Source organism: Megalobrama amblycephala, linkage group LG14 (assembly GCF_018812025.1).
Source record: "Megalobrama amblycephala isolate DHTTF-2021 linkage group LG14, ASM1881202v1, whole genome shotgun sequence".
Lineage (NCBI taxonomy): Eukaryota > Metazoa > Chordata > Actinopteri > Cypriniformes > Xenocyprididae > Megalobrama > Megalobrama amblycephala.
Window position 1 is genome coordinate 10,504,608 of NC_063057.1, and position 26,836 is coordinate 10,531,443.

The following is a 26,836-nucleotide window of genomic DNA, read 5'->3' on the forward strand; positions in this document are numbered from 1 at the left end:
GTGGAAGTGCAAATTATCGGTTGGCTTGACATACAAACAAAGAAACGGGACAGAATCGTTGGTAATATGTCAAAGAGCACATGGCGAAATTCAGCTTAGCTGGTCTTTGAGAAAATCTAACATTTTAATGAGATGATTCAAACATCTCAAAGCTGTCTGATCTCTCATGTCAAACAGCACACAACAAGACTGCAGAAAAACTATATTGACATGAACACCTGGAACACATTTTCTGTGGGCTAAACAGTTCGCTGTTCAAAGGAAACTTGAGCCTGTTTGTGAGAGTAACACTTCTGGTGCTGGAACAACTATTGCTTTTATTAACATAAATATATTAAAATAAGTTTAGGGTGTCAGGCACCTGAGGATATATGACATATTATATCTAGCTTATTTGTAAGTCGCTTTGGATTAAAGTATCTGTAAAGTGTAGATGTTATTTACAGCACCATAGAGCATTACATAACAATTCTCTTGTCTGTTTTGGAGGAATTTCCTCAATTCAAACCAAAGTATGTAAATACAGAAAAGGTGGGATGGTTGTATTTTCACTGGAGGCCTCTCAGGTTAAAACGGAGTATATCATGTGAAGTCTGATGTTTTGAGATTTTTTTATCGCATACTGTCATTGTTAAACGTTTTTATTGTTATATGCAGGTGTTATTCTTTGAATATTTCAAGGCTATTGTTGTGGAGTACATGTCTATAATATTCAATGTTTTGAATATTAGTTAAACTTAGTTGACAGCATATGTGGCTTAAAGTTGATTACTAACTAAATTAATTTCAACTTGAATTTCAATAGGAATCCACTTGACTTATAATTAATTATAGTAGGAATCCACACAATCAGGAATTTTGTATGAGGGTGAAAGATTTCCCCACACGTTTTTGCATCGGGTTCAATTGTTCATGCAAATTCACCTTGTTAACTAACAGGTGCTTGGTTTTAAAGTAACCTTGACCTTTTTTAGTCTTTTTATTTTTCCTAAATTTGGCACTACAGTGAGGCACTTACAATGGAAGTAAAAGGGGTGTCTGTTTTTCTGTGTAAAGTTATATAAACTTTTGTTGCGTTATATAATTATGTATATCCAATAAGGTGCTGAATACCATAAAACAACCATAAAAATGACAAGAACAACTTTAAATCTCAAATAATACAGTAAGCTTCAATAAAAATATTAATTAATGTAAGGGCTTTAATAAAATTATAAGATTCATATTTCTCAGTTACTTCAATAAGTGCCTCTCCGTAACCTTAATTGCCTGCAATTTTTTTGTTTAGTTAAAAAAAGCGAAATTATTATTATTACTATTTTGTAATAAAGCACATTCCTTTAAGTTGAATTCCTGTTTTAGAGCTAGTTGACAAAGGGGGCCATCATATAATTTTTGCGCAATTCTGTTAGTCGCTCAGAAATGACACACTTCACCTTAAAGGGTTCGTTTACCCAAAAATGAAAATTATGTCATTAATTACTCACACTCGTTTCGTTACAAACCCCTAAGACCTTCATTCATCTTCGGAACACAAATTACAATATTTTTTATGAAATCTTAGAACTTTCTGACTCCCCATAACCTGCAATGTAATTGAACACTTTCAAGGCCCAGAAAGGTAGTAAAGACATCGTTAAAATATTCTATGTGACTGCAGTGGTTCAACCTAAATGTTTTGAAGCAATGACAATACTTTTTTTTGGAAAAAACAAAACAAAAACAATGACTTTTGTAAACACAGTGCAGTGCTTCTGGGTTCTACGTCCGAACGCCGACTTATTATTGGCCAGAGACTGAACAGAAGAAATTGTTGAATAAAGTTTGTTTGTTTGTTTGTTTGTTTTGTGCACAAAAAATATACTCGTCACTTCAAAACATTAATGTTGAAACACTGTAGTCACATGGACTATTTTAACAATGTCTTTACTACCTTTCTAGAAAGTGGTAATTACGATGGAATCTATAAATGGGGGGTAAGAAAGTTCTCGGATTTCATCAAAAATATCTTAATTTGTGTTCCAAAGATGAAAGAAGGTCTTATGTGTTTGGAACAAAATGAGGGCGAATAATTAATGACAGAATTTTCATTTTTGGGTGAAATAACCCTTTAAGCAGTCTTGTCCTATCATTTGTGTGAGCAGTTGCAACAGAAAGGCCTGCAGACAAGGTGAACCTCTTCATATCCTCATACTTGATCCGTCATATGTCTTTTCACCCCTTACTGAGAACTGTGGTGGAGTTTTGTTGGCATATCACTCTCGTTCTCTCTAGGGAACAGTAGAAGTGTATGTGTGTGTTAGTTTGTTTGTGAGTGTGTGTCTGTGGAACTCTGGCTGACTCGCAGCTCCGCATACCGTAACACACACAGATCCTTTTCCCATTGCACCGCAGTCGTGCCGAGCATTGCAAGACCCTCAGACCTGTCTCTCACACACATGCCTCACATTACGACTGGCGTCTTCACCGTTCGCTGCATGTGTCTGTATGGGATACAGTGGTGGTTGTACAGGGGTCGGAATAATCTGCTTCTTGGAAAGTCTGCTTAACGTCAGTGAGAGTTTTAGTGGTTGTGGCCACATGTTAAAACTACAAAATGGCTGATTTCGAGTGGTGAGCCAATCGTAATGCTCCCACCGTCCAGCAGAGGGCACTGTTAGTCCAAAATCATTCGAAGTGCATTCAAGAGCCATTATTGTGTGAGTTTCTATTTTTCTAAATTGAGGGAAGTATAAATACTATCTCTTTATGCCTTAAGTTCATTCTTATACCTATGGATTGTTACTATTTATTTTGTGCACTTAAAGTGAGATGGCCCTGAAAAATGACTGTTAAATTCCCAAAGTTTCCAAATATGTTGCTAAATGCTTCAGCAAGCCAGTTCTGAATGATAAATGATTAATGTTAAATAATTAAGCAGATTATGAGAGAGGGAAGAGAAAGGAAAACAGATGCAGGGGTCTAGGTCGCATGGGCATTAAGACAAATCACCATGACGACAAGCCTTTAAGTGCGTGGATCCAAATGACGCTTGCCAAGTTCCGCTCCGAAACATCTAAGCCATGAGCGTGCCTTCGTTTTGGACAACAGCATGCATCATGAGGGATCTGGGGGATGGAGGCGGACGGAAACCGCAAGGACATTATTGCAATTATTCATATCTCTTGTGTCATTAAATAGATTTAGAGTTGGTGTTCGTTTCAAAGGCCAGATCGCATGCCTTCCATGTGTCGTGTTGTTGTTCAGTAAGTTACGTATGGCCATATGTACAGCGTGTTAGGGGTGCCAGTGCAGCGGACCTCAACGGACGTCCATAACTGGATCACGTTCAGCGTTAACCGACTGGTTCTCGCTCAGTCCAAAACCTCTCGTTTATATCTTATGACTAGAAATCCCATATGGCCCAATGCGGACTGCTCCGTCCTGCTTCCGCGGCCTCGCTGATCGAATTTTAAGAGAGTTCTGTTCTTGGCACCAATCATGTGACATATTAACGCCTCACGACCATATTTTCTGCCCCAGAGGAAACACAAGAGGCCTGCAATAAATCTTGCAATTACACAATAGAAAATGCAGAATATGTAAACACAAGTTTTAATTGGAAACACATTTGCTGCTCCGCAGCCGAGGGAAGGCAGCTTTCAGTAACGTCTATACAGACTGTAAATGAGTAATTGCCTCAGCCTCTCTCAGCCTGTCTCCATTTTTTAAATTCTTGACAGCCCGCTAAGGAGAGAGAGGCTGAATTTTGTGCGCGCGGGGTCCGCTCTGACCCCTCTCGCGAGCACAGCCCTCAGGGACTCGGGAGGAAGCCTTATTATTTTCTGTGAGGCTACAGAGAGATGCGGAGAAGGACAGGTGAAGAAAAAGCGAATGTAAATGAGATGGGGGTCCCGGGTTGAAAGGAGACCCAGAGAGGCTGACATGACATCACATGCTTCATCCAGTCTGAGAGGGGCTTTTTGGCCCGTTGCCCCATTCTGTATTGCAGGCGCTTACCGATTTATTTCAGCAAATGTGTTTCTGATAAGTCAGCACAAGAGATTACATCTACTGAGCTGATATCCTCTCCTGTTTCAAACCCCACCATTCCTCCCACCCAAATCTCGCCAGCAGTCCTGAGTGAATCTCACAAAAACAGTCCGGGCTGCATTTCAGTCTAAATTCTTAAGAGAAATGATGAAACAAGAAATTATATTTTTCATAAGAGTATGAAGTATATTTTGTTTGCATTGTGACATTAATTCATGCCAGTTTGGCACATCCTGCACAGTTCATGATCAGTGTTTTTTATTTTGTTGTGTCTGTGTGAGTGTATTTTTCAGTTATCTTCAATACATTCTTATTACTGTAATAGTTTTTTTTATTTTATATTTAAATCAGCATAAATAAAAAAAGAGGATTAGTTCAAATGAAAATTACCCCAAGCTTTACTCACCCTCAAGCCAGGTGTATATGACTTTCTTCTTTCTGATGAACACAATCAGAGTTATATTAATAAATATCCTGACGCATCCAAGCTTTATAATGGCAGTGAGCGATACCAATGAGTATGAGCTGAAGAAAGTGCCTCCACATCCATCCATCATAAACGTACTCCACACGGCTCCGGGGGGTTAATAAAGGCCTTCTAAAACGATGCGTTTGTTTAAAAAAAAAAAAAAAAAAAAAAAATCCATATTTAACAAGTTATGAAGTAAAATATCTAGCAGACTGCCTTCCATATTCAAATTATGAAAAAAAAAAATGGAACTGGCGTTGTGTCAGTTAAGCTTTTTCCGTAAGTTGAATTGGGAAGGCGAAGGAAGTAGTGTAAGCTTTTTGAACTGCAAGAGTTTTACACTTTCTTCGTATGTTAAATACGGAACACGGTCTGGTGGAAGGTAGATATTTTACTTCATAACTTATTAAATATGGTTTTCTTTTTTTTTTTTACACTTTTGCATCGCTTTGCTTCAGAAGGCATTTATTAACCCCCCCAGAGTCATGTTATGTACGTCTATGATGGATGGATGTTGATCCAGTGAAGTCACTGCCATTATAAAGCTCAAATGCGTCAGGATATTTATTAATATATATCTGATTGTGTTCACCAGAAAGAAGATAGTCATATACACCTAGGATGGCCTGAGGGTGAGTAAAGCTTGGGGTCATTTTCATTTGAAAGTGAACTAATGCTTTAAGTATAGTTAAAAAAAAAAAAAAAATTAATACTTTTTTTTTTTTTTCAGCAAGGATGCAATATTATATTACAAATAATTTCTATGTTAAATAAATGCTGTTCAACAACCAGGTATTTTAAATAATAATAATGTTTTACTATATTTAATCAAATAAGTGCAGCCTTGTTTAGCATCAGAGCCTCTTATAAAAAAAAAAAAAAAAAACATTTTAAAAATCTTACTCATCCCAAACCTTTGAAAGCTGTGTCTTTATTTATTTACTCTATTTTATTTGAAAACAACCAAATATTCCAAGGCACTCACATGGTTAAGCATAAAAGGCCTTTAATAAATTGGGCTAAATCATTAAAAAATTAAAAAGCCTTCCTCAGGATGCTATATATATATATTTGGTGTGCTTAAGTGTCATGAAAATAAAAATTAAAATGTGTAATAAAATCTTAATGACCTTGAAAATATGCTTCATTCTCTTCGCCTTTTGTGCTAAAATATTACATGGACATGTTCTTACTGTATTCAGCATTCACTGCCTCTGGTGACAGAAAATGAAAGTATGGGGTCAATGTTTCGTTTAGAAGGCTAGATGGTTCTGCCGTTGCTATGGTCACAGCACTACTGAATGATTTGCCCATTGTATTTGCCTTCTTTAAAAGTGATGGCGATTTTAAGAGCTTTATTGATGTGCTAGAGGTACAGATTTATCTTGCTGTCAACTGAATTATCATTATGAATAGATCTGTGTATATAACATGAATACAGAGGTGGGGGGGGGGGGGGGTCATATTTAGAGAAGCCTTTTTAGGGTTATACTGTGTCTAGGCATACATTTAAGACTTGGCATAACAGTATTTCTTTTTCATGGCCTCACAAACCCAGTTATGTTCGCCAACGCGGTTGCCTTTTGTTACTTCAGCTGTGTGCTCAAAATAAAGACCTGTAAACCAGTTAAAACTTAAACTTAGCAGCAATGGAAATTACCTTGGCATTTGATGGTTTCTCGGCCAAGGGTCACACTCGTCCCCTTAGAGCTTTTAGCCAATCAGATTGACGCAAGCAACGTCACTGGTCTTCAGCCTTGTCACTCAAACCTCAAACTCAAGGATGCAATTATGCAATGGTAATTCTTGCATAGTTGGCCAACTTCAAGACATGGAAAATACAACAAGAACCCATTAGGACGTAACCGATATCATCTCGCCCGCAGATCAACCTTTTCACACAGTTCCTAGCATGCTTCTATGCTGCAGTCGAGCCCAGTTGTCAATGGGCTGTTTGTGCGCTGATGTCAGATTTCGTTCCTCGAGTGTGAAGGACAGTCTCATTTGTTCTTGTTTATTAGATATCAAATGTAGGAGCACAAATGGCCCAGTAGGTTGCCATTTATATCACACTGGTGTGCTACCATGCGCGAACCCACTCTCTCTGAGACTAGATTTGCTTGATTGGGCTTTCTCAGCTAGTAATGTGCGTCTGCCCTTTGTGTCCATGTGTCCATGTTTCCCCTGTCTGTGTGTCTTTGATTCCAGTGGCAGCTATAGATCCGACCATAAAATCCTTTCCTGTTTTCCCACTCGTACCCCTGCTGCTGCTGCAGTCCGGTCAAATAAAAACGGCCGCACACACACTACCTCAAACCGTGCCAACCCTGGTCCGGTGGGGTGTAAGCCAGCACACCCCACGAAATCAAGTCAGTGAAGGAGGCCTCATAGAAATTAAAGGGATAGTTCACACAAAATTGAAAATTCTGTACTCACCCTCATGTTATTCCAAACCTGTAAGACTTAAGTTCATCTTCAGAACACAAATGAAGACCTTTTTGTGAAATCTGAGAGCTTTCTGTCCCTCAATTGACAGCTCCGCAACTACCATTTTGACTCTTCAAAAAGTTCATTGAGATCGTAAAACTAATCCAATATGAATTGAGCGGTTTAGTCCAAATTTTCTGAAGGGCCTTGATAGCTTTATATGATGAACAGATTGCATTTAGGCTTTTATTCACATATAAACATCATTTAGCGAACTTAAACAGAAGCTCATACTGAACCTGCTTGACGTTCGAGAACAAACCTCTTGCGGAAGCTCAAACGTACTGCTTAACACACGAGAATGAACCTCATTGGTTCTTGCACGTCAGGTAAACATGCTCGAGCTTCCGTTTACCACAACTGGTGTGCGAGTTGATGAAAGTTTATATATGAATACGCCACAATTCAATCTGTTCATCATATAAAGCGATCATGTCGCTTCTGAAAATTTGGACTAAACCACTCTATTCATATGGATTAGTTTTACGATCTCTTTATGAACTTTTTGAAGCGTCAAAGTTTCAGTTGCGTAGCTGTCAATGAAAGGACAGGAAGCCCTCAGATTTAATCAAAAGGGTCTTCATTTGTGTTCCGAAGATGAACAAAAGTCTTATGGGTTTGGAATGATGAGGGTGAGTAATTGACAGAATTTTCATTTTTGGGTGAATTAACCCTTTAATGACTAGAATGTGTACCATTTATGAGAAAGAACACGGTCCATCCGTATTTGATGATGAAGATGAAACACTCAATGTTGCATTGGAATTCACTTCACTTTCATTTTCTTCCATTGGATCTGATCAATACCATCGATGTGGAACTTGAGGACCAACCAGCTGTTAATGCAACTTAATTGAGTAATTTATCTTTCAAATTTAGACACTTAACCACTATCTTCTCTGTTGTTGGACTGAAACAATTGTGTTTTTTCCACTTAAAAAGATAGTTAACCCTCGCGTGACTACGGACGTGATCAAAGATGGAGGCTTCGTTGCTGTAAACATCCAAACATCCAAGTAGATAACTCTTTCTAAACACAGGATAAACAAATTTTTTTTCTCCTTATTTTCTGATTTGATTAGTGATTAAATACTGCACTGTATACTGCACAGTAACTGCGGAGAGCGATTTTTAGACCATTATTTCTACAAACATAACATCATGCCTCAAATGCAGAAAAAGCACCGGGCCAAAAATGAAAGTCTAGCCATCATTTATTTACCCTCATTTACAAACTTATGGCTTATGCATTACTTCCTTCTGTGAAACCCAAAAGAAGTAGTTTTGAAGAAAGCTGCAGGGTCTAAACAACACTGAACCCCATTGACTTCATATATATCTTCATTTGTGGTCCACAGAAGAAAGAAATTCAAACAGGTTTGAAATGAAATGAGGGTGAGTAGATTATAATTTTCATTTTTGGGTGAACTATCACTTTAATAAAGAGGGTTAAATTATATATAAATTAATCTCTGATTATAAGACACATTTTCTGGAAAATAGATGTTGGCGTACATTGTTAAAGGCCATTTGTTTCTACAAAGCGCCCAGTATTGGAGGTTATCAGGAGAAGGAGCCAAATTAGAATGGATTAGTCACAGATTTAAGCATGTGAACAGCTTTCTTCCAGACCGCAGACCTCCGTGCTTAATGTCCATGATCAATGCCCCTAGACAGTGCTGAGAGATGATATTCATCGTCATTACTGATGCAGCTGTTTACGCAAGTGCATTCGTGTCTAAATGGAGACACATGGAGTCGAAATTAAGTTATGGTTGCACACTTTTATCACATTTGTGGTGTCGTTTTACCAAATAATTTCTTTTAGTGTCATCCTAAAGTTAACTTTATTGGATTGGATTTATGTCATTTTTGCAACACTATAGCAAAAACAATTACTGAATTTGTTGGCAGACCAAACAGGTCTCCTGAACACTCCTCCCATTCTCATTGGTCGAACAAACAGATGGTCCTGCCCTAAACGCACACCATTGGTTGAGCCATTGTTGCTATACTGGCTTGGTCAAGATGCTCAAACAAACAGAGCAATGTTTTTTTGTGTCTGAGTTAGAGTTGGACATATGCAGTGATGATTGGGTGAATTGTTTTTCTGTTTTGTAGTAACTGTAGTGAGGTTTTTGTCTTTGGCGCTATGAAGAGATCCATTTGTACATGCTATAATTTGATTAGAGAGTATGACTGACTCTTTTCCATAGAATCTCCATGAAGTTTAGATAGAAGACTGAACTCCTGTCAGACATCCATGGTATCAAATGTTAGATATATTTAATGGATCAAGAATGAGGTTTGGTTTTGGCTCGGTAGTTTTTTGTGGATCTATTTTTTATGAACAGAGGGCTTGTGTTCACTAGACACTATCATAAATCTCATCACAAATGAATAATTATATTATTGTGTTTAGTTGTGCTTAGAGCCATCTTTTTTCTCTCTCTGATTTTCACACAAAGCAAATGAACTGAACTCTGAAGTCTGAGTGAATCAGTTCTGCGCCAAAAGCGTGAAAATACCCTTAGAGGCATATTAATTTTACAGTGTTACCATTTAGAATTACACTTATGAATTCTTCACACTGACATGTGTCCTTTTTCCCAAGATCTTTTTGTGTTTAATAAATCCTTGATTTTTGAAGTTCACGGACAAGCGATTAGCTGTAAGACACCTTGAAATCTTTTAAGAGATTGAGAAACATCTCGTCATCTCCACTTCCTCTCTGTGAGATCTCTCGATGCGCATTATATACAGTTGTATGGCATGAGTATTATGAAAAACCTTCACTGAAAAGGATTTATGGGTCACAGTTGTCTGGAAGCCAAAAGTGATGCTGAAAACGAAAGCTGATACTGATTTGAGAAATGCCAAGTGTTTTGCTGAGGTGGAGCGATTTTTACCACACTGGAGCGGATCAGCTCTCTGGTTTCATTTGCGCTCACCGGGGACAGGCGATCGTTTAATCCCATTCCGACATTTGCTGGGGAGCAAGTGTGATGTGCTCTTTCGAAGCATGAGCTGTGACAGGAACACAGACAAGAGATTCTTAATGGGCCCATTGGGAGACAGGGATACGAGTTATCAATCAGAGATGAACAGAGAGCCAACACAGTTTAATCATTAACACACACACGCTCACTTTGAACTGTATACCGTGTACCTCACGTACTGTGCTCTTTGCAATATACTTAATCTTAGTAGTGCACAGACAGGAAATGTGCTGCATAGACTGTTATTTAATCACTCTTCTGCAATGGAAGACCATTATCTGAGCTGTTTATGACAGATGTTGTCTAAGTGTTGCTGTTTTCTGTGCACATATATCATTCTAATTTAGCATATAAGATCTAATTTTATATATCAGGTTTTATTCAATATGCACACTCTTAGCAGATTTCTAACTGTGAGAAAGACAAAACAAACCACCGTAGGCACTCTAAAATGATAAGATTACAAGATAAGATAAATTATAAGATAATCAAATTAAGAAATTTATTACAAATATTGTTAAAAATGCAAATAAATAATATGAATTTGACAAATAAATAGACATTTATGCATAATACATTCAAGTCTAAATAAATTATTCTATCATTATGAAATTTTAATAACAGTTATATAATACATATTTATATACTAATTCAAATAAATAAAATAATAATACAATTCTAAGAAATTCTATAATTATATGATTTGTCAAATTATAAGTATTAATGATAAAACCATATTTATAATTAAACATTTTATAATAAGAAACTGTATTTTATTTTAAATTTTCTATTTTTTAAGTGATTATTGATTAATAAATTGAAAACTTTTTTTATTTTTGGCAAATTAAAATGGTATTTATCCATTTACCAAAGGTAATTTTTTAAATTATTTATTTATTTGGAATACTTAACTATGTACTATAAAACATGAATAAGTTTTATCTTTTAATTCTATAATTTTTAATAAATGTAATAAGTTCCCTTTAATTATAAAATGTCTAATTATAAATATTAATGATAAAGTTATTATTTTGATCCATTCTTATATACTCTTACTCTTCAGCCTAACTTGAGCATGATGTGGCTTATTTATTGGTAGACATTTTGTAATAAAATAATGTCTATTTATTTTTACAAATTCAAATTAGGACAAAATTAATCGATTTTTTTTGGCACATTCAGAATTGCTTTGTAGGTCTCTCCCCCATACAGTAACCTCTTCAGATTTAGACAGCGCTGTTAGAGCAGGACAGGGCGCTCAACACATGTCCCTCGGGACTCCCATCTAAATGCAATGACCTTGTGCTGGATTTCAGGAATTTGGAGTTGTATGTGTGTGTGCTGATTTGTCTTTGTTCACAGAGTGTGCTGAATCGACACGGTCGTGTCAGACATAGTGAGCCATCGATCCAGTTGTGGCACCCCTGATCCTCAGTACACACACACACAAACTCGGAGGTTGGGGGTATGTGCTGAGAGCTGCAGAGGACTCAAAATCGCTGAGACAGTGAGAGTGCACACTCATGTATGGATAAAACATTGCTTCATGCTGCAGGGTAAGAAGAATGTCTCAGTAGACCTGAAGCAGCCTGCCAACGCCCCGCACAAAACCTGCAGTGCTGCTAGTGCCGCCATAGTGACAATAAAGCCCTATTAGGATGGGACTGGGTTTCCCAGAGGGGGTCAGGTTAATTGGTGTTTCACAGACATATTTTTGTGATTTTTAATTGTGTTTTTCTCTTACAACCCCTGTAAAAATATTACAGAGCAAAGTACCTATTTTTTTTTTTTCAACTAACTGTTAAGCAGTGGGACCTAGGCACAGTCTGGGTCAGTTCATGTTCCGGACCCATTCATCTCTCTGTCCCACTTCCCTGTTGAATCTCCATTGTCCAGTATTAGAAGTGGGACCGAGGCACAGTCTGGGTCAATTTATGTCCAGGACCCAAAAGTTACAGAGTGTCTATTTACAACAATAGCAAGTAGCCCCCTTTGTTGTCAAAGGCTATTAGTAAAGGTCCTTGCACACTGAGTCTGAAATTCGCGTCCGAAATTTTCGCATGTTAAAAAAATAAATACGACCTCACGTTGTGTCAATCGTGTTTACACACTGCCTCAGAAACTTCTCTGATCCTGATTGGGTTCAATTTTCTGCGTTTTTCGCATCCGTAGCAAGCATTTTGAGAGGTGTTTTGACAATTCAGAGCCACTGTACAAGCGAACGCCAAAATCCAGAATGGCGTCTAACAAGTTGATCCACTTCATCTCGCAACACAAAGCACTGTATGACAAACAAAGTGCGGAATACAAAGAGATGGAATAGAAAAGTTTTTATGACAGTGACCAATAGTGATCATTTTGGGATAATCCCACAGCTCCTTGATAAGGAGGTGGAACTCTCCTTCCTCTCTGTGCAATATCAGGATTGGATGGACCCAATATTTCTTTTTCTCTTTTAAGAAGAGAAGAGAGAACAGTAAAATCATCTTCGCTGATTGAAGACTCCATTTTGTATTGTTTAGCATAGTTTTTCGCAACAGATTAGGCCTAATTAGGGCTGGGCGATATATCGCATGCGATTGTCACGTGCATTTCATCAGTAAAGCCGGTTCCCTGATTACCGCTAAATCGCCATCACCTGCTTTCAAATGGAGTGGCATTTAATAAACAGAGCCGTAGTTCACTGATAAGCTATGCAATATCGCCTTCATTATCGCAGATGAATCGCCTTCGATAATGAACGCGATATTGCGTAGCTTATCAGTGAACTACGGCTCTGTTTATTAAATGCCGCTCCATTTGAAAGCAGGTGAACCGGCTTTACTGACGAAATGCGCGTGACAATTGCATGCGATATATCGCCCAGCCCTAGGCCTAATTAATTAATACACATCGGACTCAATGTGCAAGGTTTCTGTGCATGACGAATTTTAGGATGACGAATACGGAAAAAAAACACATATGAAAATTTCAGACTCAGTCTATAAAGACCTTAAGGCTGGTGGCGCTAGTTTCTGAAGCTTTTCCCCAAACTCATTATTCTCCCTTTTCCCATTGCATATAAGTTCGTAGAGGCATTTATTTTAAGAAAAAAATTAAGAAAATATGTAAAAAGTGGAAATAAAGTGTAGGTATTTAATAGTGGGAATAAAGTGTTTATTGTGTAGGGCAAGGGTTAAGAGTAATGTCCCAATAAAGCAGCATCCATTTATGATTTTAATAAATATATAATATATATAATATATATAAATATATACTGAAATAGTATCTGCCACTATTTGCACTATTTGCACTATTACACTTAAAAATGTTTCACTTAGTGCAAATTTAACACTATTTGCACTAAGCCTCTGCCTAAAAGTTATAATTATTATATTATTAAACTATTGTAATATATAAGAACACATTCTTTTATAATAATAAAATATTAAACATTATTATTATATTATATTATATTAAATAACTTCATTATTGGTAGTAGTAGCATTTATAATTTATTTAAAATTATAATAGTATCATATTAACTTTACTGATCCCCTCTTTACTTTTCACATGCTGTCAGTATGTGTGTGTATTTTGAGCATTAATGCACCTGCTAAGCCGTCACCTCTGTAGTACAGTCCGTTCTCACCTCCCCCGACTCTTACAGCTCTCGTTCCATCTCAACATAAATTTAACACAATTATCCACCTCTTCACACACACATACACACACCAGTGCCACATCAGCCTCTCTCCACATGATATGGAGTCATTTTCTCCTACTAGGCAGTAATTACCCCAGATAAGGGGCAATTAGAGCTGGTATTTGGTAATGACCGCCACTGGACATGTTTAATTACAGACTGCTCTAATGCAATGTGTGATTCCTGTAATAAAGGGATCTCGCTTTGAGGCAGAAGGGAGAGAAAGAGAGAGAGAGAGAGAGAGAGAGAGAGAGAGAGGGGGAGAAAGTGAAATCACAGGACAAACTCACAAACCTGCTAGGTGAAATCCCAGAAAGTTATAAGAAGTTCTGCCACAACAAAAGGGCAACCGGGACAGGTTCACAAACATGAAAATGATTTTATTTTATTTTATTTTATTTTATTTTATTTTATTTTATTTTATTTTATTTTATTTTATTTTATTTTATTTTATTTTATTTTATTTTATTTTATTTTTTAAGGATTTTCATTAGTGGTCTCAGACTTTTTTCTCACTGTGTATATATAATGTTAAAAATGCTATGGCAATGTAAAGCTGCTCAGCTAATTGAACACATCAAGTGAGTGGAAAAACAGAAAGTAAGAGCGCATGAAAAGGACAGATGAACTTCTCTGTACAGGTGTATATGTCAGTTTTCAGGCTGATTCTCGCTTGCACCCCGTGTTCCGCTCTGGGTCGCGACCTCGAGTGCCGCCATGGTGATGTACTGTGATGTGTGCATCAGTGAGACAAAGGCCAAGGGTCGAGTCACATGAACAGGAAAAGAATCCAAGCAAGCTTGAAAGGGGACCCCCATCTACGGCCCGTCTCCACACGTCACCCGGAAATAGTTTAGAAAATCTCAGCACACTTAAACTGAGCCTCTGCTAGAGTAATCAGACAGCTATCCTTAAATCTTGCTCTATTAATAAATCATTACTCTCACATCAGCACCTGACTATATAAAATCATTAGGGCTGTGACACTGTATAGGGTGTCTGTATGACACCTCAGCAGGGGACGTTCTATGATTTCAGTCTTAGGGCATCTCAGACCAACATGAGCATGAGTAGATGTGGCTCAGAGAAAATATTAAGTGCGAGAGGTCATGAGTTTGAATTTAGCTTGATAGACAACTTTTTAAAAATAATTCATGCACAGTAGTTATACCGATAAACTGATATATATTCATGTTATGGCCAATAACTGACACCTGACCAATATTAGAATACAATTATTTTTTAAATACACTTTTGTTTAAATACATTAAAAAACTATAAAATCTAAAATCAATCATTTTAAATGCTACAAGTGAATTTAGGCATCACAGCATTATAATGCACAGTATGGAAAATGGACATTCATTTTGGTATTTGATAAAGATTGCATTGTAGCAATGTTAGTAAATTATTAATGTTTTTAAAGTTTAACTTTCAGTGTTTGATTATGGCTAAAGTTATTTTTAAAATGAACAGGCATATTTAAGTATCCAGTATCGACTGATATGATAAAATGATGATATCTCAAATATTATGAAGAGAACACTTAATCAGATAATCTTAACGGTTCTGGGATTTTATTATTATTTGGGATTTATTTTATAAGGGTTCTGGGATTTTATTATTATTTGGGATATTTTATTTTATTTTATTTTATTTTATTTTATTTTATTTTATTTTATTTTATTTTATTTTATTTTATTTTATTTCATTTTATTTTCAATAGTGTGTCCCATTTGTTTCCAGGCCCTATATATTCTTGCACTCTTATTTTATTTTATTTTATTTTATTTTATTTTATTTTATTTTATTTTATTTTATTTTATTTTATTTTATTTTATTTTATTTTATTTTATTTTATTTTATTTTATTTTATTTTATTTTATTTTATTTTATTTTATTTTTAATAGTGTGTCCCATTTTTTTTCAGGCCCTATACACTCTTGCACTTTAATTACTTTTATTTTATTTTATGTTATTTTATTTTATTTTTTATTTTATGATTAGTAAACAGGGCTTCCTTTTTAGTTTTGGGATTGGTTATTTTATTTTATTTGTGTTTATTTAGATGTTTGAATGTATATGTACAGTGGGGTATTTATATTTTGAAATATACTTAAGGTTTTAGGAATTCATCTTTAGGAATTTATTTTATATTATTTTTATTGAATATTTAATTATTTATATACCATTGTATTAATAAATCTACATTTTAAGGGTTCTGAGATGAAAGAAGGGTGCTGAATCCCCCTAAATTGGGTCTAATCTATGTGCCTCTTTCCATCTGTCAGAACTGACTTCTTATCAAGCACTGTTTGTGCATTGTGGACACTGTGTTTGTGGACAGTGGGGCCTCTAGCTGTTCTTGTAAAAGGTATAATGTAACCACACATCTGATGAAGACGTTAGTAGAGAGTGAGGTCACCGTGTGGACTGACGGTAGGCCCCCTGACCCTCTGAACTTTGACCTCGCTTAAGTCCCAGGCTCCATATTTAGATCCCTTTTCTGGTAGTTCCCTGGGGAACCTGGTCTGGAGGTATGTGTGTCCAACCATCAAATGCTTGCATAGCTTCATCTTATTCCTCATCTCTTTTTTTATCTCTCCTTGTGCCTTTTCTCTGTCTCTCTCTCCCTTTCATTAGCATTCATTAATATCTGTCATATTTCAGACAGTTGTGTTTTTCTTGTGACAGGCTGTAATTCGTCCTGTCTTTGTGCACCCGGATCCATCCCCACCCCCAAGATGCTCTCTTCTCCACTTCTCTTAAACCTGCTTTCATCTAGACAGGCAGATAAAACACTTAGTGAGTCGTAGATCAGTCATTTTAAGTGCTATTAAGGTAATGATGTTATTCTTTGTGACGTGATGCCTGATTTTGCCAGAGGATGGAGTTGTTACGACAAACCTCTTGTGCCGTGCCCTCTTGCGGTCTCGTCAGGGCTCGGTTTTATCCAAAGCCATGGGTCAATGCTGCAAACGCAATGCCAAAAGACTTGACTCCTGCCCCGACGGCCTCATTTAACTTTTATTGTGTTAGAATGGCAGGCGACAAATGACGGTCATATGAGTTAAGGACGAGCTAAGGACAAAGAGCAGGCTAGGATCACTATTTTCAGCACATAGTCTCACATTGTATCTTGTTAAAGGAGAGATTCTGTTGCCTTATTTGAACATGCATAATCACTAACATAATGCTGACAGAATAATGCTTGTTCTACTCTTAATTTCTGTGGTGTGGTTCTTGTTGATTCCTCTCAGTAATGTGTTGTAACGTAGTTTGTATGTACAGGAAGAAGGAGGCGGGAACCGGTGAACATTTAAACATTAAACTTTAATATAAAATAAACAAAGAACAAAATGAATGTAAGACAGCACAAACATAATAAAAACATGAAGTAAACTCCAGGCCTGGTCTTCTCTCGTCCTTCACTGTCGTCGCTCCTCATTTTATGCTTCCGGAGCTCCTCCGTGAGAGATTCGAGGCCTCGAATCTCTCATGGAGGAGCTCCGGAAGCATAAAAGGAGGAGCGACGACAGTGAAGGACGTTCCCTCACGGCTCTCGCCCGCCCTGCTCGTCACATATGTGTTCCTTAGAGGTTCCATTTTAAAGTACTTGAATGAGTGTTGTGCATTTTATTATTTTTTTTTTTTTAAATCACTAAAAAGAACTAGTTAAAAACATGCATTTGATCCAGATTTACACTGGTCATACTGTGTGTTTTTGATTAATTTAAGAAGAATTGACTCATTAGAGTAAGTTGTTTGGAAATCAGATTACAGTGGTTGTGTTGTACATGTTTGATTCACTTAAAAAAAACATTGCACTTTATGTTGTGTGTGTTTGAATCTATGATTTTTTTTGACCCAGAATTGGGCTACACTGGCCACGCTTTATGTTTCTTTAAAAAAATTTACTCGATTAGACTAATTGGTTTGGGAATCAGACTACACTGATTGTGCACTATATGTTTGATTTCACAATTTGTATGTTGAATGTTTTTGAATCACTAAAAAACCTTACTAGTTTTATTTGATTTAGAATCAGTCTACTCTGGTCACATGGTATGAGTTTGATTTCACTTCATTTGGGTACTTTGATTCACTTAAAAAGAATCGATTAGTTAGCATAATTTGTTCGGGAATCGGACTACATTGGTCGCACTGTGCTGAAGATTCGGTAGCGGTTTTGAACCAAACCGAATGTCATTTGGCTTTTGAAGATGGAACCAGTTCTGAATAAGAACAGAAATTTAATTCTCAAACCATACTGTAAATTGCAAAGCGACAAGTAACTTACTAAATATAGATACTCTACTTCAGTTCAGTTCTACATCAGTTGTGTCCATAATCTAAGGGTTGTTTGGTTACCTTGGAGCCAGTGCTACAACCTTGTGATCTCCTGGCTAGCATAGCAGGGCAGATTTTGTTCGCTGGAATACATCCCAAAGATGCATCTCAGAGACGAATGAGGCCAATATCTCATCACCCTGTCCAATTAGAGCCAACAAACTGTACAAACAACTTCATAAAAATGCTTCATCCCATTTTTTCAGAAGATATATACGAAACCCATTGTTGCAAAGTGGAGCCTAGGCTGTTCACAGTTGAACTTGCTTTGATTAGATTATTTCATTGTTGTCCTGATATGATCTGAACCATCCTTGATTTAGCTAACATTGTTAATGAACATCATGTGCTCTGATTGATATGAGTCAGACTGCTAATGACCAGTGGTTTGGATTTTGAAAAGGGAAGAGTATGTGAAGTGTTGAGTTAAAAAAAACTTCATCCTCTCACTTGAGCAGTCAGCGTAATAAAGTTGAGCGTGGGATCCCTGGTCACTGAAGCCCAGGATCTAATTGGCTCCTTTGTGCAGCTCATTGAGCTGAAAGGTGTTGAGTTGCCCCTGTTAAGAGTGTGAAGTTTGAAAGTGAGTGTCAAACTCAAGACAGATTGCTCAAGCTTACGTGTGCGTTCTCTGTGGCTATTAAAGGAGTAATGGGTGGATTTGGTGGAAGAAAGTCCTAATGCATTGACCAGATGACAAATTAGGACCGTCCAGGTCTTGCTTTCCAGAGGGGGTTACTACTTTCTGCTTGCGTGTGTGTATCGAATGGATCTTAGTTCTTTTAAGTCCTGTGTTGATGTGTCTGGGATTAGTTAGACGGATGACCTGCATAAAAGTGCTGCTGTAAAGACCATTTGATGTCCTGCTCTGTGATCGCTCAACCATTTGTGACCGTTCAATAGTGTGTTCCCTTTGTTTCCAGGCTCTATACTTGCACTCTAACGAGTGTACTTTTAGTACATTGTATTTTATTACATTTTTGATATACTAGGTCAACTATATTTCATTTTCTGGGCATGCTAGTGCTTTTTAAGTCAACAAAGTACTAATTAGATGACCCTTGCATCCAAATCAACTTGAAATACACTTATTACAGGGACAGTCCCCCTGGAGCAACCTAAGGTTAAGTGCTCAAGGGCACAATGGTGATTGTTCATGGTTCACCCCTTCTAGGGTTTAAAACTTATACCAGTCCAGGTCAGAACTGCTTGGCTTCACCACCAGGGCTTGAAATTAACTTTTTTTGCTCCCCAGCCACAGTGGCTAGTGGTTTTCCAAAGTTACTAGTCACTCAGCATTTTCACTGGCCACAATTTTGACATTGATACCATGGGGAAACTGCCATATAGGTATTTTTAATATTATTTCATAATTTGGCAGCAAGTATATTAGGCTGCTGTCACTTTAAAACCTGATGCATGGATCCATTATACTGTTACGCATGCGTTTTTTTTTAATAACCGTTTACGTTCACTTAAAGCATAACTGACTGTGTTAACATGAATACTCGCCAAGACCGGCATTTTGACATTATTTTGTGTGTATTTGACTGTTTAAGTGCAATAAGCAGCAAAAAGAACTCAATTTAGTATTGAGAGGCGGCTTTATGTGTGCAAACAAAATCTGTGGGAATGAGTAAAAGTAAATCTCACACTGAAATTCAAGCCCTGTAACATCAAAAATATTTATTTGGAGCAAATGAAACAAGTGATTGAGGGGAGGTGGGTTTGTGTGTCAACTCGTTGTTGGAGAGATGAGAGAGTGAGAAAGCACAGCTGGTATTGTTTATCTATTCTGAGTATTGGAAGCGTTTCAGATATTTCAGTATCGATACGTATTGAAAAAAATCAATATTTTTGACAATACTACATTGCACTTAGTTTATTAATTCAGATGCCTTTTTAAAAGACTACAACTGAAAAATGTATATATTATAAATAAAATTCAACTCGTTAAAGTGGCTAGTAGAATGGTGTTACGACCGCTAGGGGTCAGCCGTAACAGAAAGGAAGCGAGTCTCAATACCAGAGAGAGATCAAAATCAATACAAAGTTTATTTACAATGAAAATAAGGGTTTCAAAGTCAGGGGCAGACACGGCCAAAACAATAAACAAAACAATCTTCTTTTAGAAACTAAATTACCTCACCCAAAATAAAGAAAACAAAATACAACTTAACTTACCTATCTCCCTTAACCATAAACAAAGTGAAATTAAGATACAAATAAATTGCCGTCAAACCCCCTACCTCCCTTAAAGTGAAAATAATATTTACAAGAGTTTTTACAGCAGTATATACAGGGTTTTGGGCAAACAAATCAGATTCGGAATTCAATTAGCGTAGTCAAACAGGCAGAGATCAAATAAACTGGGTAATTAAAAATATTAACAATAAACAAACACTCACAATCTCCTTATACACTCACAATCTCTCTGGCACGACACTCTCAAACAAACGATGATGAACGAACAGTATTATCAAAAGTCAAAGTAGGCGAAGAACGATGGCGATAGCACAAAGTCAACGAGGCGAAGGCTGAGTGTTTGGGGCGGTCCTTAAGTACAGGTCATGTGCTTAGCTGGACCAATCAGTGTTTCCCGAACGGTAAATGGAAACCACGCCCACCTGGAACACAAACACGACTATACACACAGAGAAAGAGAGTAAACACAGACAATGACAGATGAAAACAGACAAAATATCTTAGGGTCTTAACAATGGGTTACACGACACTACTGAAATCCACCCGTGGTTGACAAGTGTTAATGTCAAGCCCTATTCACCACCCTAAAAGTAAGGTAGTAAATTGCTTTCTTACCAAGCTAATTATAAATGTATATATTGTGGTATGAATATTTTAGCAGGAGGATACAAATCAAATCAAGCGCTCCATTGTTTTTCCACTTAATTTTTGGAGTTTGCGAGCCTAGCAGACCAGGAATTCACTGGCTCCTGTATTTTTGTGGAAGACTGACAGTAAAAGTAAATTGATGGTGCGGTTGTCATGGAGATTTGAACACCTGCTGAGTCTTTCCAAACAGGTGGGCATACCACTGTCAATCAATATGTCGGCACCATCCCAAATGTACTTTGAATCTTGAATTTAGAAGATTTTTTCCCCCCATTATCTGACATATCTACATCAGTAGAGCTTTCAAGCATGGCTTTTTAGGAGAATGTAATGATTTTTTAGTAGTTCATAATCTTGCGTACATTATTCTTCTGACATGATGCCTTGATATCTTGTGATTGCATACTACTGTACTGTGCTAATGGACACTTTCCCCATTTATAGTAGGAAATTGTTAACGTTCACAGTCGTAATGCTGTTTACAGACATGCAGGAGCTAGAAAACCCAATTTCAAATCTGTCATCATGGCTGAAATATTTTCCATGACAACTCTATTCCCTGCATGTCAGCATGGCATCTAAGATTGCCAGTCAGTTTAATGGCGTAAGCTCTTTCCTGGACTGCCATCCGTCTGCTGTGTATTTTATTGGTTGTTACATGCACGGGCCACGGAAAACAATTTGAGTGGGTCGAGCCGAGAATGACGACAAAACTTAGTCAGAACATCTGCCAAATCTTTAAATCTAACCCATTCATGTGAGTCGGAGAATAGTGAGCCAACACATCAGGGTCATTGTTTTGCTATTATGGAGAAACAGAACTAGAGAATAGAAGCAGCCTGAGTCAGTGTCCCTAAACTAACATCAGACTTGTAGGTTGAATAAAAGGCCAAAGAGTCAAAGACCTTTAAACTGCCTTTGTACTCTGTGGGACGCCATAACAGGGATCCTTCCCCCAAACAGTGTGGTCTGATTTGCTGGCTATCCTTCCCTTCACTCTCCTGGTTTCAGGTGGTTGTCATTGTCTGTCCATCAGAGCTTGGCTTAGGTTGGGTCCAGTTTCTAAAACATTGATTAGGCCTAAGCCTGTAATAATAAACAGTCAGCTGGGCTTCGGCGGACTTGTGTTAGTGTTTCTTCCATATGGGGTAGATAGCAAAGCATGCTGGGTAATAGCTCTCATATGCGACCTCTCATTCCAGGAGTCCTGCAGTCCTAAAGAAATTGATTAGTGATATTTAGACATAAATAATGAAATGTAAATTGTGGTGTAAGAAATAATTTCTAGGTAGCACGAATTGTTCATACTCACTAAATAGTAATGTCAGATTTGCTCTGCAAACGCCAAACTCATGGGTTCAATTCCTAGGGAAAGCAAGAACTGATAAAAAAAGTGGGTTACACTTTATTTTAAGGTGTCAGTATTACAGTGTAATTATACATTTAAGTACTGAGTAATAATAATTAACTACATGTACTTACTTTAGGGTTAAAATGAGGGTTTGGTTTAGGATTAGTTGCATGTAATTATGCATAATTTATAGTTATTACTACAGTAACTTCATGTAACGTGTAACTCTGTAAAATAAAGTGTTACCAAAAAGTGTACCTTGAATGCAGTGTCGCTTTGGATAAAAGCATCTGCCAAATGTGTAAATGCAAGCGCTTCTATAAAATAAGCTTCTGCTGTTAAATGCTCTAAAATTTTGCCCCATTCACTTCCATATGTACCGTAACCTTGGTTTTTGATTTTTCTGAAGACAATGAGATGTGCTAAAAAACATTTTTGTGGTTATCAATATGATTGAGCTTAACTTATTCTGAACCCACAGAGACGATGTTTTCCAGTCCACTGGGGCCCTCGACATGCATTTAAATAAGCTACTGTACCTGGTTGCACTTTGTCTTGTTATGTAAGAGCAACTCCTGAGGGTTTCAGAGCTGGACTCTTATGGCTGTGATCGTAATTTAAAGCTACATATTTTTATGTGTGAGACAGCCATAAATAACACACAATATGTGTGATCTAAGGCCTGTCACAGTTGAGCTTGAAGTGTTGGCGAAACAATGCAGTAAATAATGTTTGCTTGATCAAGCTTTTTGCTGAATGGTTTTGACACAATAGGGATAAACAGAATTAGATCTCCCATCTGGACTACATTTGTTTATCCTATCATTATGTGTCCAAGCCTATCAAAAAATTCATATAGGATTACCTATTATGAAGCTAAAGCTTACATAATTTACAATGCCAATATAAAGCCATTCATTTGGTGCGAACTTTTAATTGTCGACCCCCCAGTGCAAAGCAGGAGCCAGATGATTAAAGCTTCCAAGAAATGATGCCTTGGTCTGATACTCCAACACTGTTTGTTCCAAGACTGCTAGTCTCTACCGAAAACCATCAAAATTCATATTAAAGCCTAGTGTGGTGATTTAAAATAACTCATTTGCGTGTTTATGAGAGCTGACATGATCTATTTATGGTTTCACAGATATTATTGAACTATTTAAGGGTAACTGCTAAGACTCTAGTGGCTTGCGTGAATGCCTGGACGCGAAGGATCTTAAAATAGGGCCATTTTCTTTTTATCACACGCTAGCGTAATTATGCAGTCATGTAGTTACAGCAGCAAGCCTCGGACAGGACTTTTACCGAACCTTGGAGAGCGGCATTCTTTTAAGAGGCTGTTTATGGTGAGTGAAATGCCTTTTGGGAGGTGCTCCAAACAATACATCATCGAACCCTACAATGTTTTGAAGTTGGGGGGCCCCTGGTGGTCCCTCTGGCCCTCCCAATACCTGTGAGAACAACGCATCCATTCCCTTAAGCCTTCAGCTTGATTGAGGAGAATGTTTTCGGGTTAAGTGCTCCGAAATGTTTGTGGTTTTTAATTTGGAGTTCTTGACGAGCATCCAAACAATCTTGCGGCGGCCTCAAAATAACTTCCACGCTAGTGAAACCTGGTATGTAGGGAGAGAAGATGTCCTTCCATTGATTTCCTTGCCGCATGGTTAAGCAATCGCGGCCAGTGTTCAACCATGGGAAAGGTAAACACTTTCAGTGAAGTTCCCTTTATGAGGTTTTGGCTTCTGCTAAGTCAGTATGGGTTGAGTGAGATGAGACAAAAGCTTTCTCGGTTCATTAGCTATTGTTTTCATTGTTAAATGCTAGGCAAAAAGACTGTACCCATGTGAAAAGTACACTTAAAGGGCATATTGCAGGTTAGAGCTTCAGTGATTCAATGTATAGAAAAATAATGTATGAAATAGATTTTCTTGAAAAAACACGTATAAATGCGCTACATAGGCTTCTGGAGTCGTTTTTTTGGGAGAAAATTTTACTTCCGCATCTGAAAAATGCCAAATCGGAAGTGACGTAACTCAAGGGAGCGCGATCAATATAAACAATAGGAAAACAATGGATCGCAATGACAGTTCGGACGCTGAGGAAATTGTAAATGTTTATTCATACTCCTATCACAAACCACAGCCATACAATTAGCCTGCTATGTGTTTAAGAGAGCAGGGACAGGCCAGGATTAGACAAAATAACGGTCAAAAGAGACAAATTGAGCTGTTGTGTGAGGAGAAGCAGTGGAGAACAGGGCAGCGACCGATGTTAGCTTAGCTAACGTTAACGATATGTGCTCAGATCACAATATTGTACAGATTATTATCATGAATCAGGCAATAGCAAAGCTATTGGTCATCTAGGAGTAACGTTATTGATTACTAATAACAGAATCTAATAAACCTTGATCAGGCCTATGTCACACGCGTTAATATCCGTCCACACTAAAGTTACGTGATATAGCGGTTTCTCATCACGACTGATTTGGTGTATTTTGGTACTGATTTGAACGTAGTAGTGTATGCGTTTCATGTAATGTTATCCTTTATTCATTAATTCTGTGTTATGAGTTTATTCCGTGCCCATTCACTGATAGTGTGAGGATGTATATGACGCCATGATTATGTAGTTGTGTGAACTTGAATGTATACGTTTACAGTATATACATGGCATGAATGAAATTGGAGTATTTACATTACCAGCACATAATTCAAAACTGTTTTGTGTAAGTGTGAGACTGTTTGCATGTGTACATAATTTGTATTCATCAGTGTTGAAATTGATTCAAGTAAAAACGGTGAAGAAGCATTGCGTGTGTAAGTTTATTAATTTAATATCATTATTTACAGTAGTATTACAATATTACAACTCCATCATATCGCCAGGATGATAATCCTCCGGTCTATAATGAACGCGTTTTTCGAAGCAGATGCAGAAGTGAAGTCCCGTCTCTTCACCTGCACAAAACACACCGGCACGGAAGATAGCAGCATCCTTTTTCTTGTTATTAAACCTCTGGACTCGATGTCCTGACAGGCTGAAGTTTGTGCAACCTCCACAAACACAATAATTTACCATGACGATGATAAATAGAATACAAAAACTACAGAAAACACACTGATTCACGACCGCTGTCACTGAATACCAGCCTACTTTCTACTGAATCAACACAGAGCTCAGCGAACTACTCCCTTGAGTGACGTAAAATGATGTGACGCTGAAAAAAAAGCGGTTTTTACAGAGACCATCACTTTATCTACTAAATTCATGCCCTTATGTCCTGCAAAACATTTTTAAACCCTGCAGTACCCTTTTATATGGTATTTTTGTACAGGGTTATATATTCATCTCGAAAAAAATGTTTAACCTGCAATATGCACTTTAAGCATACTTCTAAAAAGAGTAGTCAGTACGGAAATAATATACAGTACTTTAAGTAAACGATAAGTTACGAGAGGCTGTGCTGTATCGTGAATAAGTCATGGCTGAAGGGTATTGTTAGGCACGATGCGAAGCGGACTCCTCAGCCGTGACTTATTCAAGATACAGCACTAGCCTCGAGTGCCTTATTGCTTTTATAAAATGGTTACCACACAAAACAAATATTAAAGCCAGAAATATACAACTTTCATGAAGTAAACTTTTCCTTCCGCCGGAAAAAAATAGACCGTGAACAGCAACAGAAGTTACATTTTCATGCCATTAGATGGCGACAAAGACTGTCTTTATGAGTGTGTCAGTCAGTAGCGAAGACTTTTATATTGAAAAGACTGAATTGTTACGAACACAGAACAAGATGCAACTGACAAATGCTTTGACTTGCACTGTCAGTCATGGGAAAACCCCTTAAATGTTAAAAGGACAAGATGATACATCGGACATTTAAACAGATTTTTTATTATGAACATAGGACTGACCTGAAGGAAAATGCTTAATCTGAATGCAGGTAATAAACTCGCTCACTCAATCTTTTTCTCACAATACTCTTCTATATAATACAGTAAGCTTCAATGAACAATATCAATTGAGAACATTCAGTTTACATTGCTAAGAGTGGTGTTGTGTAGTGATACACAGAGCCGTTGGGTGAAGTGGTCATAGCCGTGTTTTATTGTGAATAGAACACAGCTATTGACCAATCAGAAATTGACCAATTTCATTAATGAATTATCTGCAAGTACAGTTCTTAAAAAATATACTTTTAAGATTTGAGGTACACTACAAGTGCACATTCAATACAATGTCATTTTCACATGGGTAGTCAACATTATGTGGTATAAAATATTTAAATAAACATGGAAAGAAATTCAGAATTACTCCTTCACTTCTGCTAAGTCAGTTAGGTAGAAGAGTGAGATGAGACAAAAGCTTTCTCGGCTCATTAGCTATTGTTTGCATTACTAAATGCTGGGCTAAGAGACTGTAGTCAACATTCTGTGGTATAAAATATGTAAATAAACTTATACAATGGAAAGTAATTCAAAGTCGCTCATTCACTTTGTCATTTTTAGCTTGGCATGCATGTTAATTAAAAAGCTCTCTCAGGTAATCACAGCTAATTGCTACAATGTAATTGAATGCTTAAGTATAGCAAAACTAAAAGACAT

The 26,836-nt window shown here is 37.2% G+C and overlaps 1 protein-coding gene across 1 annotated transcript in view; it reads left to right on the forward strand.

The window, feature by feature from the left end:
• The window catches only part of sema3aa (sema domain, immunoglobulin domain (Ig), short basic domain, secreted, (semaphorin) 3Aa), a 124,420-nt gene that overhangs the window by 1,031 nt on the left and 96,553 nt on the right, over positions 1-26,836 (forward strand). The gene's annotated exons all lie outside the window — the stretch shown is intronic.